At 35.5% G+C, this 15,912-nt stretch overlaps 1 protein-coding gene across 1 annotated transcript in view; it reads right to left on the bottom strand.

Moving 5' to 3' along the window:
• Positions 1 to 13,949, bottom strand: part of LOC129431271 (cyclin-dependent kinase-like 5) — a 50,319-nt gene extending 36,370 nt beyond the window's left edge. Inside the window, exons 1-2 of the mRNA XM_055189088.2 lie at positions 13,793 to 13,949; positions 3,714 to 3,927 (exon numbers count right to left, since the gene is read on the bottom strand). The gene's annotated coding sequence lies outside the window, so the exon portion shown is untranslated. The remainder of the gene's footprint in view (positions 1 to 3,713; positions 3,928 to 13,792) is intronic.
• Between the last annotated feature and the right edge of the window lie 1,963 nt (positions 13,950 to 15,912).

Below are 15,912 nucleotides of genomic sequence, written 5' to 3' on the forward strand. Positions count from 1 at the left end.
TGAGTCTGAAAAAAAAATGGTCAAATGTATCTGTATGGGTTGAGGTGAGTAAATCATAGGGTAATATGCATTTTTTTAGGTTAACTATCCCTTTAAACAGGACTGAATGCCCATTCTGTCCGCAGTTGATTTACATCATAAAGATTTAGAATCTGTGCAGACGGACATTTTAATTGGGACATTTAAACTGGATTTATTCTTGTGAAATGGTTTGATTTTACTGGACAGAATGAATCATGTGATTATTAATGAGAAGTGATTCATATTCTGAGATAATGAGATTCAATCACTTCAGTGTCATGAATAATAAAACAGACTAGATGATATTTACTGAAGGGAACAAATCACATCAGATTTCTCTTAAATCTTCATCATTTCTACCAGACGATGAGAGATGAGAAAAGATGAAGATTTGCGTCTTCTGATAAAGAGTCGAGTGATCTCACATGTTATGCTTCATGTGAGCTCTGCTATCCACATTCATTCTAGAGCTCTTTACTTTTACAATCGTCTTATTTTTATCTCAGAAATTTTAGGAGAAACATAAGTGACACTTAAAATCAGAGAACTTTAGATTTCCTGAGACACAAACGTGCAATAAACAATTTTCCTCTGGGATCATCTCAACCTCCCCTGTTCCTCACATCATCTTTCACTTCACAAATGTGATGACATCATCTTGCACTGATGCGAGAGGAACAGGGTACCAAAATAACTGCACACACACATCAGTGCAGCGTGCACATGTAAGCGTCCTGCGGTGCGACGGGTTGATTGATTGCTTGAGTACCCGACATTTGAACTCAATGTGCAAGAAAGATACTAATAAACTGATCTTTACATCCTACTTCTCACACCCCATGGCTCCAGCCAATCAGAAAATCAGAAGAGAATTACACATGCTTTCGACCAATCAGTCAAATGCGTGAATCGCAGTATTCATGCTATATGGACCGATCTTCAAGGTGTATCTTGCTTAACCTGCTTTCTTTAGAGCTGAAATGAGGATCAGAAGAAAACGAGGCCATAAACCCTCAACTGGCACAAAAGTGGAACTTGGTGACCTGTTTTTCCTCGAGTGACATTCAGCTCGAGATTCCCTCAGTGTTCACTGAAGACAGTAATATATTATCTGCTAAATCAACGTGATTTTAGTTAGCTGTGAAAAGAGAGGACAGGTGATGGATGCTGAATATGAGAGAAAGCGAGAGAACAGCTGAAGAGAGATTAAGATAGTGATGGCCAACAGAGACACTAGAAACTAATCTACTGACAGCTGAACACACACATGGCATACACGCACACGCACACACACACACGCACACGCACACGCACACACAACCCTACTGAAGGTTTGAGGACATTAGGAAACACACAAAGATGATTTAAACATTATTATATGTTAATCTGGATTATGTTACATAATCTTTTATCTTTATATTTATCCTCTTCTTCTCTCTCTCTCTCTCTCTCATCATGTGCTACTTCCACACAGATGTCCTTCATCATGAGCCAATAAGATTTAACCATTTTTAACTAAAGCTGTTATGTATACTTATACGCACATGTGGTGAATGTCATAAGAGACATTTTTATTGTAATACAGTCATGAAAACCATTTTGAATTGTATATGAAAATGAGCATTTAGGATACAACCAGGAAATTTCATCCAGAAATGAAGAAGATGGCATCATGAGTACATAAGTATTTTTTTATTTTCCACAATTTTGATATGCCCGGGTGAATGTGACTCAAGAGAGGAATCAAAACTCCTAACAGACACAGATAACACTTGCTGTGGTGTTAATGTGAGAGATAGATGGAGTAAAAATAACCCAATCCCCCAAAGACTTTAACCACACGCTCATTCAGAAAGAGACAGACTTCACGTGATCTTAAACATACAACATTATTCATTTACACCAATGACTCCATCAGAATTCAGCAAACGGAGACATTCTTGCTTAAATGTTTTACTAAATGCATTAAAAGAAGAGATGTTAGATATTAACTATGTGTAACTAATGTAGCAGTACTGTAAATATAAAGACTCATTTGAAACTGTAATGTTATCTCATACAGTTTGTGCAGCTTCATTTCTGTCAATGATGAACTGAAGAACAACATATGAGGTTTGGTTTAGGGATCGACCGATATGGATTTTTTTTTGTGGCGCGTTACCGATTTTTGTTTTATTAGCCTTAGCCGATGACTGATACAGGCTGCCGATTTTCTTGAGCCGATATTTGGAGCCGATACTGCTATTGCTAACTCAATTTACATCATAAAAATGACACAATGATGAGACCAAATGTTACAAGTATCAATTTAAAAAAGTAACATTTATTGAACTTAAAAAACTATATTTAACAAATAGTAAAAACAGGTGAGGGTGCTATGGAATCATGAACTGCGCTCTCCACAATGACGAGGAACTATAAGCAAAGGATTTTGATTTCTAGCACTTTACTACTACAAATATATATAGAGATGAGAAATAAAAACCCGCTTTGTCCAGCTACACTCTAAAAAATATTGGGTTGCTTTAACCCTTGGCAGGGTAACTACTGGACAGAACACATTTCTGGGTTAAAAATGACCCAAATAATGCGTTGTTTTTACCCAACTGCTGGGTTATTGTTAATCAACCATGTTAAAACAACCCAGCAGTTGGGTTGCACAAAACTTGTGTTTGAATCATGGTTTAGTCAGTAGTAGTAGTCAGTAGTAAAGTCTCAATACCAAGTACGCCAAACTCGGACTTGTGTCCTTCGTAGTTCGAACTTGCAAGTTCAGACTCGGAAGAACGAACTCCTGACGCGAAATGCATTCTGGGAAACTTCGCCGTCATAAGTCCACACAAGTCTCCTCTGATGCATCCTCGATAAAATGGGCGGATCAAGAACACATCCGGGGATTTTATGTGAACTTGGGCTTGATGCGAACTTTGAATTGGAACAGTACTTGGGCCGCGACTGATGACGTTTCACAAATCCACAAGAACGCAAGTACAGACAAGAACGCAAGTACAGACAAGAACGTATATTGAGAAACGGCTATAGACTACTTACAGGTTGTGAGTCAAAGCGGGCGGAGTTATGATAATGAGCGAACTGGCCCAGGAAGTAAACTGTTGCCTATAATCTGTGTGTTTGTTGTAGTCCAAGAAAAGAGATTTACGTTGGAGACGATAACTCACATCATCGTTTACTTTAGGATTTGTACCTTTTGCATGTCACTAACATGGACTAATACACTTACACACCAAAGGAAATGTAAAATCGTGAATTGGATAATAGGTGTTAAACAAGCAAAAAATACTGACTGAAATGTAAAGAAAGCATAGATGTATACATTTATAGATGCCTCATATATATGTAGACGCATCCGCCATATTGGCATGGTCCAGTTGCAGATGTCACTCATAGTTCTCCAGGATACCAAAACATTGCACAGCCTGAAAAGATTTATGTTCCCCGAAAAAATTGGATAACCTTTCACAGGTGAGAATGTGTTCTTTATATGTATTAACTCAATATTACAGGTTTTTAAGCTACGGTTACAAAAACATAGACCAACCCAATGCCCAATCTTTTGGCCAGCAAATGTAGCCCAAATACCAAAACCTTACATTCATAACTAAAATAATCTATAACACTAATATTGACAGCCAATGAGCAAAATGAAAGATATGTTTAACATTGATACTCGCCTTCACCCACGATCCCAAGAACCTCGAACCTGTGCATGACATCACCAGAGGCGGGGTTCCTCATCCAGTCAAACAGAGGAGGGGCTCACGGGGGCGAGTGGTCGTGGTGGATATGGACTGACATGGGGCGACCTGCTTCAGAATCACGGGGAAAATCCAATCACGATGAGCCTTTCAGCATGATGCTGTCCATCAACACACACCTACAGTACACCTGTGATAAAAACACATTTACACAAATGTTGAGATAAGTACCAAACCGTACTGTGGTGTGTAGTGTACAGTAATATTTTTATGTTGTTTCTGTTCACTAGATACACATAATATTCATCTGTTATATGGCTCACATCCTTTTCACATGCTTTATTTTTAAGATGGTCAATGCTCTTCAAACAAAAATAAAAGAAATCCTGACTAATAAACTCAGTAAAAAATACACTTGATCTTATCTGCAAACATTCTTCATCTCCTCACAGTGAATTTGCTGTGTTTCATGTGTGTGGCGGGCGGCACAGATTAGTGTTTGTGTGGGTCACAGATAATTAGAATGCAGCTATAAATAGTGCACAGCAGAAGAGTATTCATGCCGTGAAAGAGCAACACATTCAAGTGAAACACAGAAATGAGACGAGACACGTCCGGCTTATGAAGCCAGTGAAGAACACAGACGGACAGATAAAAGCTTGGAAAGAACGCGTGTGAAGACTTAGTTTAGATGAGACACAAAACAAAAGAGACATCAGATCTGATCACAACATTTAAAGGTGCTGTAGAATCTAAAACTGTATTTATGTAGGCATAGATGAATAATAAGAGTTCATGGTAATGACAAATCATGAGCCTCAAACACGATTGTTTCCTCTTTCTTATGTAAATCTCGTGCATGCAAAAGACAGACCAATCTCAACATAACACCAACTGTGACGTTACAGATTACAGTCCAGATCTACACCCCAACATTAAATTAATTACAGTGTTGTTACAATGGACCGAATGCATCAAATAGAGCCGCCATCTTGAAACAGGGGAACCCCACATCAGCTGCATTTTATGCAATGGTGTAACGGAAATAAAATCACCATAAATCGTCATGAATGCGATTTTCTTGGTTTTGTTTTGGTTCGTTTCAACAGTCAGACATGTTTTAGCATTGAGTCCAGAAAAAACTTTGTGACTGCTGATGAGTTAGCGCTATATGCTAGTTAATGTTATATGCTAGTTAATGCTATATGCTAACGTTTAGGCACTAGTCATAGATATATACACTAGATGTCGCCTTGGGATTCTAAGCATGCGTCAAAACCGCCGCCATCTTGAAACAGGGGTCTTGTCAGCTAGGTAAAGCTGCTATCTCCGCCTGTACTTCGAATTCATGAACGATGCCGGATTTTGTGCTGCGTATTCATGTTAGGACTACTAGCACTATGCATTATAGTTAGAAAAAGTAGATTTTCATAATATCAAATCTTAAATTTTTTTCTGGACTCAATGCTAAAACATGTCTGACTGTTGAAACGAACCAAAACAAAACCAAGAAAATCGCATTCACCATTGCATAAAATGCAGCTGATGTGGGGTTCCCCTGTTTCAAGATGGCGGCTCTATTTGACGCATTTGGTCCAATGAACTGCCATAGCCAAGGCAACATCTAGTGTACATATCTTATCTATACTATTGACGTTACAGTTACGTTTTGCAGGTCCATACTGAAAAAAAACCCCAAACTTACCACTCAGAAACATCCATTAACAATCTCCAAACAATTGATTATTTCTCAAAATCTGTATCTTCATTTGATACAGACTCAAACATAAGATCTGTTTACACACACGCAGAGCTACTGAAGGAGAAACAGCCAATCAGAGCAGAGCTCAACATTATTATTCATGACCCTATCAAATAAGATAATAATAGACCATTTTATTCTAAAGGAATGTACATGGACATGTAAAACTGACTCTGGATCATTTTTGCACTTAATAAAGCCACAAACCTTCTGTGTAAATATCAGAGAATAATTACAATGCATTCTTTGGCACCTTTAAATACAGACAATAGAAAAACACATATCACAGAATCTGTACATGTCATGATCTGTGATTTCATCTCCGTCTGCTCATAAACCATCATAATGCTGATGCATATACAGAATGACCTTCAAGTGAGCAACTGATCAAATAAAGAAAAGGACAAAAAAGGCTTACATTTAAGATGAATCTAACGTAGACACTCACACTGTAATCTTGTGTATCCACCAGCCGTCTCTTTGAAAAATGTTTTGCTTTTATTTTGTAGTGCTGATTAATTTCTCATTCTTCAGGAGGCATTGCCTCACTCGTATCCTCAGAGTAATTACCCGTGTGGTCTGTGTGACAACAGATGGAGGTCTTTATCTTGTGTTTGTGTGCGCTTCCTATTCCTTTGGCATAGATGTGTGTGTATGTCATCACCTCAGACTCGCTCCAACAAACTGTGTCTGACAAACAAACAAACAGGGTCTATCACAACGAAGAGTCTGACAGTGAGTGAGACAGACATCATATCAGACCAAAGAAAACGAAACATGCAAACAAATAACATGAAATCTTTATTCTGCTTTATTATTCATTTTTTGTGGAAATGTGTCTCTGGTTTTACCATACACATAACACAAAACAAAACATAAAGAAAAGAAAAGTTTCGACAGGCACAAAAGATTATTGGTAAACTTTCCTTATTGCTCGTGGTTGCCTATACTAGAGTCTTCTTGATGGCAACAATTAAAACTCAATGTGAAGGGGATGAAGCCTTCTTTCTTGACTTTACATCGATAGAGAATCTCTTACCAATGATCTTACTTGCCTCATTAACAATCTTGCACAACTTAACTCGATTAACAACACTCAGGTTACCATACCATGATGTCATGTTAAAAAAATTTTTTCCACAAAATAGGCCACCATTTCCAAATCATTGAAAGAAAGACACAAACCTCAATTATGAATGACTCGCTCTTATCCTGTTCTTAACCTCACCTATTCCTCAACAGATTACTAAAGGATCGACCGGTCCAAGCTGGTTGTTTCTAAACAATGACAGTAATGTAAATAACCACAGCTGTCCTCATGAAAAGAGCATTCTGTCAAACATTGTGTGTTTTACTATAGATAGTCACATGGTTTTGGAGCATCATAAAAACATAAGGATGGAGAAATAAGAGATGAAAAATAAAAAGGCACTGAAAAACGTTTCGGTGTAAAATATATTAGATTAACCCTCAATATTTCTACATATTTATATCAACATTTATTAAAAACATGAAAACACAATTTATTCATGTACAAAATGAACTGTGTGGGAATAGTATGTCATATTATATATTTTCTTGTATTATTTAAATGTTTTATAGTCAATGCACATAGTCCTAAAACAACTAAGTAAATTGTAATCAAAAATAAATAAATTTAGCGTGTTCAAGTCTGCTTAAAAAAATCTGAGTTTATTTAACTTAAGCATATAAAATCCATTCAACTAAAACATTAGAGTGAAATGAACTAAACATTTTTTACTTTAATATTTTTGGGACAGCAATGCTTCAGTATTTAAACAAGTAATAGACTTTACCTTAACCATTAAAATAAATCAAACTTCTAAAATAAAAATTATTAAGTGAAATTTACTTAATTATTTAACAAATGTTTCATGTATTATTAAGAAGATTTTATTTGATTTTGGTAGGTAAGTTGTACTTAAAAAAGCATTAAGTTTTACTTAAAAAAAGTTTTTGCAAATTGTTACAAGGATTTTTTACGAGTAAATTTTAGAAGTTGTTTTTTTCAGTGTGATTGATACACAAAAAGATTTAAGTAAACCAACTCAAAATTTTTAAGTAAATAATATTTTTAAATCACAATTAATCCAAGCCTAAAAGTTTATATTTCATTGCATTTACACTACTTAAAACTACTGTTTTGTGTTTATCATTTATTTTGTGTTCACAAGTGACAGAAAGAGACAATGTGACTCATGTGTGTAAGTGTGAAAACTTCACACAGTTCTTGTTTATATGATAAATCAACACATATCTGACGTACAACCTAAGCACAGGCACTACACTTCTGAACAATGAGAAACACAAACTAAAAATCAGCAAACTCTTCTAAATCTACAACGTTAATTAATGTTTAACACTATTGAGTCTTTCTCTTTACTAAAAACACATAAAACAACACTTCATTTCAAACAATGCTCTCATAATGCAGGCTCATGCAATGCATGCTGGGAACCGGAAATCCTCCTCAACCAATCGTGTTGATTGAACTTTAAAGGGACACAAGGCAGCATTTTTATGTTAATAAATCATCTTCGTAAGTCGGTATATGGTTAAATGACTCATTACATGACGAATGAAGACTCTCTCGCCCGCCCCTACCGTCTGTAGGAAGAATACCCCACTTGCAAGTTCGCTGTATCCGACCCGGTGTCCTTCAGTCTCGTATAGTCTCAGATATAGAACGCATTTACTCCCAGACACTAGGGGGAGCTAGTAGAGAAATAATACTCAGACTTGCCTTGTGTGCCTTTAAACTGAAGTAAACTAGTTTAAACTAAGTTTTAAGGTTTGAGTACAGTTCACTCATTTACTGTTCATGTTTACATGGCCCGGTTTTACAGACAAGGCTTAGCTAAAGCCAAGACTAGGCCTTAGTTAAATTAAGACGTTTAGGTATCTTTTATAAACACGCTTTAGTAAAAGATTTTACTGGTGTGTAATTTGTGACAAATCAATGACATTGGCATATTTTAAGATCTGTATGTGCAAGTTATTTTCAGGTGAGACAGCTCAAACATGCGTTTTAGGGGCTGTCCACACGGAGACGCGTATCACTGTATACGTATAAATTTGTTATCGTATTGGCTTTTCATCCACACGGATCCGGCGTTTTGGGAGACTGAATCCGCTATTTTTTTGAAACCGGGTCCTAAAGTGGATAAATCTGAAACCGACACCCTTGCGGTTTCGTCTGTACAGCCAATCCGTATATTTTGTGAAGCGAAAACGTCATCACATCACGTGTCGGAAGCGTCACACGTAACAGCAGCAACAATAACAGTGGATTACGTGATTGTGTTCGTGCTACAGAAGCTACTAAAGCTTACTAGCTTTATTACAGCAAAATCTATTGCTTCTATGCAATTGTGGTGACCAACAAGCGATAATGGACAACACCATACGTTGTCTATGCGCATGCTCAAAGTCTTCTTCTCCGTGTATAGTGTATATCTGTGGCAGAATTACAGCGCCCCATACTGGTCCGGCATATATACTACACCGCTTTCAGTCGCTTTCAGTGGTTTCGTGTTTACGGATTATTTTTTTAGAGCAAGGAAAAAAAATGATCGGATAGGGAATGCACCGGCTTCGTGTGGATATAGCCTTAGTCTAGGACTAACCTTAAGCCTTGTTTGTTAAACCGTGTCATTTTTCAATGCTCACTTCGAAAACAAAACAATTGAATAAGGTTGATAAAAGAAGTTCTTAAATGACTTAAAATTGAACAGAATCATAGAAATAAATATCATTATAAAAAATACAGAATACATGAAATTCTATAAGCTGAAATAAGATATCCTATAAATGCATCCTATATATATATATATCCTATATCCCATATTATATATCCTCTATATAATATGAAATCTCCTATAAGGGCTTTTTGGTTTACTGTGATAAAGTCCATCACACAACTGAGCTCATTCTCACTCTGTAAACAAACTAAAGTCTCCATGTATCCTGATTTTTACAAAACATGAGCACTGAAGTCAGACTAATTCGATCGTGGCACTATGAAATGATCTAAAAATACCAACATCAGCCTATAAACAACAAAACTAACAGACCAGTAAATGTTCGCTGACAATAAAGACAAATTAAAAACATTCAGCCATGAATTTGCCACACATCAGTAGAGACAACTTCAGAAACAGGATTTTAAAGAGCCAGTAAGATGACAATTTTAAGCATCCTATCACTGTTTATAAGTCCTGGACAACAGGTTTAAATGCATGCAAGGTCAAAAAACACAGTAATTTTCTCAAAATATAAATTTAAAATTACCCCATTTCTCAGAGATCCCCAAACGATTCGCGTGAAGCCGTTCGACGACTCAGTCTGCCTAAACCCCACCTCTCAGTAGCCTACTCTGCTCTGATTGGTCAACTGACAGAGTCTTTGCACAGATCACAGATCAGTGGCACAGACCAACAATAGTGCAACATGTATTGACCTAGTGCTAACATGATTTACTGAGAAGACATTGTCAACATCAATACACATCATTCATCATTAATCCAAGCAATACAAACGACGATCGAAACTAACAATTTACACTCATTTAAGCATTTATGTAAACTAACCGGGTCATAGCAAAACCCTTAGTGAGCATGAGTTTCGTTAACCGCTTGCTATCGTGACTCTGACAGTATATAGAGTTTAAACAACGATATCATTCATTATTAATCCAAGCAATAAAAATATCCACTTTTAAAGCAAAACTTCTCGTCTAGATCCGGTCGTGATGCGCCAGCGTGCCCCCACGCAATACGTCATGACGTCAAGAGGTCACAGAAGACGAACGCGAAACTCCGCCCCAGTGTTTACAAGTGTCTTGAAAAAGAGGACCGTTCCTACGTTATACTAATTAATGTCTTTGTGTCAGTTTATTGTTTAAAATGGTCCGCAAATGTGCATTTTATACATGTAACACGTGACCTCCCTACGTCACTACGCATTTACTTTAGGTCGCGCTGGACCGGAACTAGACGAGAAGTTGTGGTTTAAAAGTGTATATTTGTTATTTTTCTTGTCAAAAATGACAATCGTTTTGCTAGATAAGACCCTAATGCCTCATTTGGGATTGTTTATAGTCCTTTGAAACTCCGTTGAAAAAAACTGTTACGTGTTGAGTTAAGTGTTAATTGTTGGTGTCTATTAAAGTCCATTAAAATTTGAAAAATCCTGGAATGTTTTCCTCAAAAAACATTATTTCTTCTCGACTGAACAAAGAAAGACATCAACATTTTGGATGAAATGGTGGTGAGTAAATTATCTGGATTTTTCTTTTAAGAAAATGGAATATTCCTTTAATACAATATCAGGGGAAATAACTCACTATTATCTTTTTTGTTGTTTTAAATCTATTTCTATACATTGATGATACATAATAGACGGATGGTTAGATGAAGGATGATGGATGGATGAATGTGTGGATATCTATCAATTATAGGCAGATATAGAAAAAATATCCACCTTTAATATATAGACAGAATTTGATTGAATTATTTGTGTTTAAACTAAATTTTCTAGCAGGTGTTACAACAAACCCTCTGTTTGTTACAATGAACCCCACTTGTGGGGTAACGTTTGCACTCCTGTCACTTTATGTGTAATTGTACCATAACTGTAGATCACACAAACAAACTTTAAGTGTTCATTTGTAGCAAAGATGTGTGTGTTGATCATGTAAAAAAATTATTAATCTAACTTAAATATTTTTTAAATTATAGAGACAAAGCCAAAAGCCAAGGCATTAGTTTGTGTCCCGCTGTCCCCTACTACTAACTATAAGAGAGTACAGTTATAGTAAGTGTATAGTAATCATGACCATTTCCACATTTAACACAATAATAACAATAAAGACAGCACATCAAGTTATGCAAATGGAAGTATGAAAATAATCTAATATTTCATCTAAACCAAGTTTCAGGTCACAGAGACGAATATTTTTGTAAACTCATTTCCAGCATTGAAATCAAAGTTTATAAGCAGGTATATTGACTGGTAGTGTGAAGTGATGTAAAAGTGTTAAGAGACTACGGTAAGAAAACAGTGTATAGTAATACAGAGAGACTTCAGGAATCTCGTCCTCATCTTGCTCAAGTTTCTGAGAAATGTCAAAACAAGAGATGGTTTGTTTTTACAAGACGAGTTACACCCTGTGATGTACTGCTGACACACAACTAAAATCACTGCATGTTTTTCAGTGCACGATGAGAGAAACACAGAACAAGCAAATGAATAAAAGATTGAGAAGCAAATAACACAACGAGAAAGAGAATAAAAGAGAGAGAATCTAAACTAAGCAATAATGACCTTCTGAAATCATATGTTACAGTATGCATATTTAAAATGATTTATACAATTATAGCGAACACAGAATGATTTGATTATTGTAAAGCAAGCCAGTGGCAGAGGTGGACATCATTCAACTCGCGTCTTATTTCCTTTGCATGAAGATGAAGGTGCGTGTTTGTGTGTGTATAACAAGCATGTTTATAATACATACAGAATGCTTGTGATTATCATCGCCAGTGGAAGTTCTTTGCATTCCCTGATATGAAGTTTGTCTTACGTTGTCAGACCTCTAATCGTGGCAAACTGACTTTTGAAGGGCCAAGAAATGGAGAGTTGTGTGACCGAGATGAACAACACTTAATCACAGTTCATGAATGTTTACTGTCCATTTTTGCCGTCTATAGGTGCATCGCTTTCCTAAAACGGTCATGACGTTCATATGGTGATTTTGCGAAAATCTGATAATATAATGCAGATATGGATGTCTGAACAAGCTTATATAGGACTATCACAAAAATGCAAGGAGTATTGCAGCACAACAACAGCTATGTTTACATGTACAAAATTTTGACTGAATTTAATCTGATTGAAGGTTACGACGATACAGTTTGCATGCACCCTAAACATTGCAATCTGATTAAAATGTTGGTTTACATGCACATTCAATAAAATCCCAAACAAACTGTCCGCGCAAGCGCACAGTCAGGGATGCCAGATTCACTTATCAAAACTATCCCAATGACTATTCACAACCCAAATACCAACAACTAATAAACAAAATTCTTTCTTCTTTAACCTACAGAAAAAAATCAGCTCGTGGAAACAGTAGCCAAAATCTGAACTTGAATAAAAGCAGAGGACTTGGCAACGCAGTCCTCAGCATCTTTTATCGAGTTGACCTCTGGATAAATGTACAAACTCCAAGTTAAGTTGGAGAAAGTTGTTTTTAAGAAGTTTTCAGATATAGGCAAAGAAAAATCTTTTTGAAAGGCACAATGCTATTTTATTTTATGAAAGACATGAAAGCTGCAGAATGTACAGCGCGTGACCCCATTACCTTAATAATGCGTGTTGCCATTGCCTTGCTATTGCATGTTTCTGTGACGTAATTCATGTGATATAAGAGATAAATGTAAGACGAAAAGTTAATCTGCACAAGGTATTTTTGCATCCCATTGACGAAATATTACGATTCATGCGTTTACATGAGTACTTTTCTTCCGATGATCGGATCACAGATCGGACTACACCAACCCTTTCAATACGATCGAAATTTGCATCCGATCGACCTCAGTCGTATTGATTAAAGTGTTTACATGAAGACTTTTCAATCCGATTGAGCCATCAATCCGATTACAAATGGACTATTTGGTTGATGTAAACGTATAATGAGAGACAAACTATACAGAATAGATTATTGTAAAAATAGGGCAACAGAAGAGTAATGTTAAAGCAATCCTAGAGTATAATGTAAGAGTAACATAAGTTAGATTAGGTTAGAGTAATGTAAGAGATAGCAGTATGACAGTAATGTAAAGATGCTGATGTGCTATACATACAGTAGCCTATACAGTATTACACCTACATGACTAATACACAAACCGTGCACATTCCACTGCAGTCACATAAACACGATATATCGCGCAAATGAAAGCATCACATCTGCGTGTTATATGTTATACAGATACATGTACATCTCAATGGCTGCGTGGATTTGGCGTCGCATTGAGCTGGGGTGCGTGGGAGTCACGCGCACATAGAAACATAGACCTGTAACGCGCATCCAGCGCACTTTAACAACAACATCTGTCCTTCTCTTATTATACTCATTATAACACGGGTGACAATTTCACAGCACTACCAATATAACAGCATATTAAATATAAAGCAAGACAGCACGACAAGCCCACTGTCGTGCGGAGGTATCTTAAAGCGGCTTTAAAGAAAAGATGAGATGTAAACTCACGCGTTTCTTCCTCACATCATCCGCTCGCACCTGCAGTCGCGTTCATGTAAAGGCACCGGCGACAACAGCAACAGTTTATACACTGGCGTCATTGTAGCCAATAAAGATGATTGACGTGCGCTGTTGACACGCCCATTCGCTAGTATGCACCAATCCGAAACGCAATGGAGGCGTGGCTTCGAGTAGAAATACTGTAATACCATAAACATTTCTCTATATAATATTTATAATATAATGTTATGTAATATAATATATAATATACGTGATAGCTAAATATTAAAATAAAAAAACTAAACAAACTTAACGAAACATATATCTGGTGAATATTTAGTTTTAAACATCGTTTAAAATGATTCATGGTTCACCTGTTCATGTATCTGCGCCATCAACACAAGCAGTAGATACACTCACGCCATCTAGTGGACATTTCAAGAACAACAAAAGGACACAGACAGAGAAATAGATAGATAAAAATCAGATGCACACACACCATATATCAATTCATCATTTAAATAACATGTTAAAACACTAGATTACCATGACGCAATGTTAAAAATAAATGTTACAAGATATCATGTCACTGGTATAAGGAGATATTTTCTGGCCTTTAAATATTATGCTATTTTAAACCTTATCTGCAGAATTGGGTTAAAAAACTAACACTGAAAATATTATTTTCTTTTAAATAAGGCCCAAAATGTCTGTTTATAAATACACAACAGCACATGTTTCTAAGTTTATTATATCAAATTTTCCCTGATGAAGTACATGTAGTCTGTATATTAGTCTATCTCATCTTTTCATGTTCAAGATACACCTACACCTGAACTGTACTAATTCATTTCCAGACAGACTTATGTCACCCACCTACATCTTATGATTATGAACTACAGAACTGACCGGCCACAGTCGGTATGAGTGCATTGCTTAAAGAGACAGGTCACCAAAAATTAATATTACTCACCCTCATGTCTTTAAAAATCTTTCTTCTTGTAGCTCTGATACTTTTCTGGAAAACAATAGATTTCAGTTAAAATGTTTAACATTGACCTTAATTGATGCTGACTGTCTGTCAGTCCATAGCATTCTGCATTTTATTTATAAATTACAGCTGCATTTATACATTTTATTGACACATGCATCCAAAGTGAGGAACTGAGGAACACATGTCTATATATTTAATTGATTAAAATTGTAAAAAAAAAATGCTGAAAATTATGTTCGAAGGTAAAGTTAAGTTGGCCTAGTGATCAGTGTAAAAAAAATTCAGTGCTTGATATATATAAAAAATATAATGGAAAATCTCCACCAGGATAAAAGTATGAAAAATAAAAAATAAATCTGTGTATAAGTTTGGCTATACAAACATGCGTGTCCTCACAAATTTATTTAGACATGACAAAAACAGACTTGTGATGATATGTTAGGTTATCTGCAGTGGTTAAAAGAGCAAAACCATTATTATGATGTTCCTGTCTGATTAAATGAGCTTCCAACCTTAACCTAATCTGTTAAAACTTGTTAACGTTGTATTAAAACAAAAATCTTATCTTTTAACTAGAGCTGGGCATAGATTAATCTAATACAAAATAAAAGTAATTTGCATAACATATGAGTTTGTGCTGTGTGTAATTATTGTGTATATATAAATACACACACATTCATGTATGTATTTAAGAAACATTTACATGTGTGTGTATCTATTTATTTATATTTTTATATATTCTAATATATATAAATAAAAAAAGATATTTAAATAAAACATTTCTTAAATGTATATATATATATATATATATATATATATATATATATATATATATATATATATATATATATATATATATATATATATATATATATATATATATAATATTTACACACATACCAAACTCATATATAATAAAAAAAAACTTTTATTTTGTATGAGATTAATCTAGATTAATCTATGCCCAGCCCTACTTTTTACCTTATCTGCTGCTTGTAACATGGCTTTATTCTGTTTTTTCTTTTTTGCTCTTAAAGCAAATTGTTAAATGGTCCTTCATGTGTAAGTAATTTTGCATAAACCCGTCTGCTACATGAATAAATGTAAATAAAAATGCAAAATTATGTTTGTACTG

This window comes from Misgurnus anguillicaudatus, chromosome 13, assembly GCF_027580225.2.
Source record: "Misgurnus anguillicaudatus chromosome 13, ASM2758022v2, whole genome shotgun sequence".
In the NCBI taxonomy this organism is placed as follows: domain Eukaryota; kingdom Metazoa; phylum Chordata; class Actinopteri; order Cypriniformes; family Cobitidae; genus Misgurnus; species Misgurnus anguillicaudatus.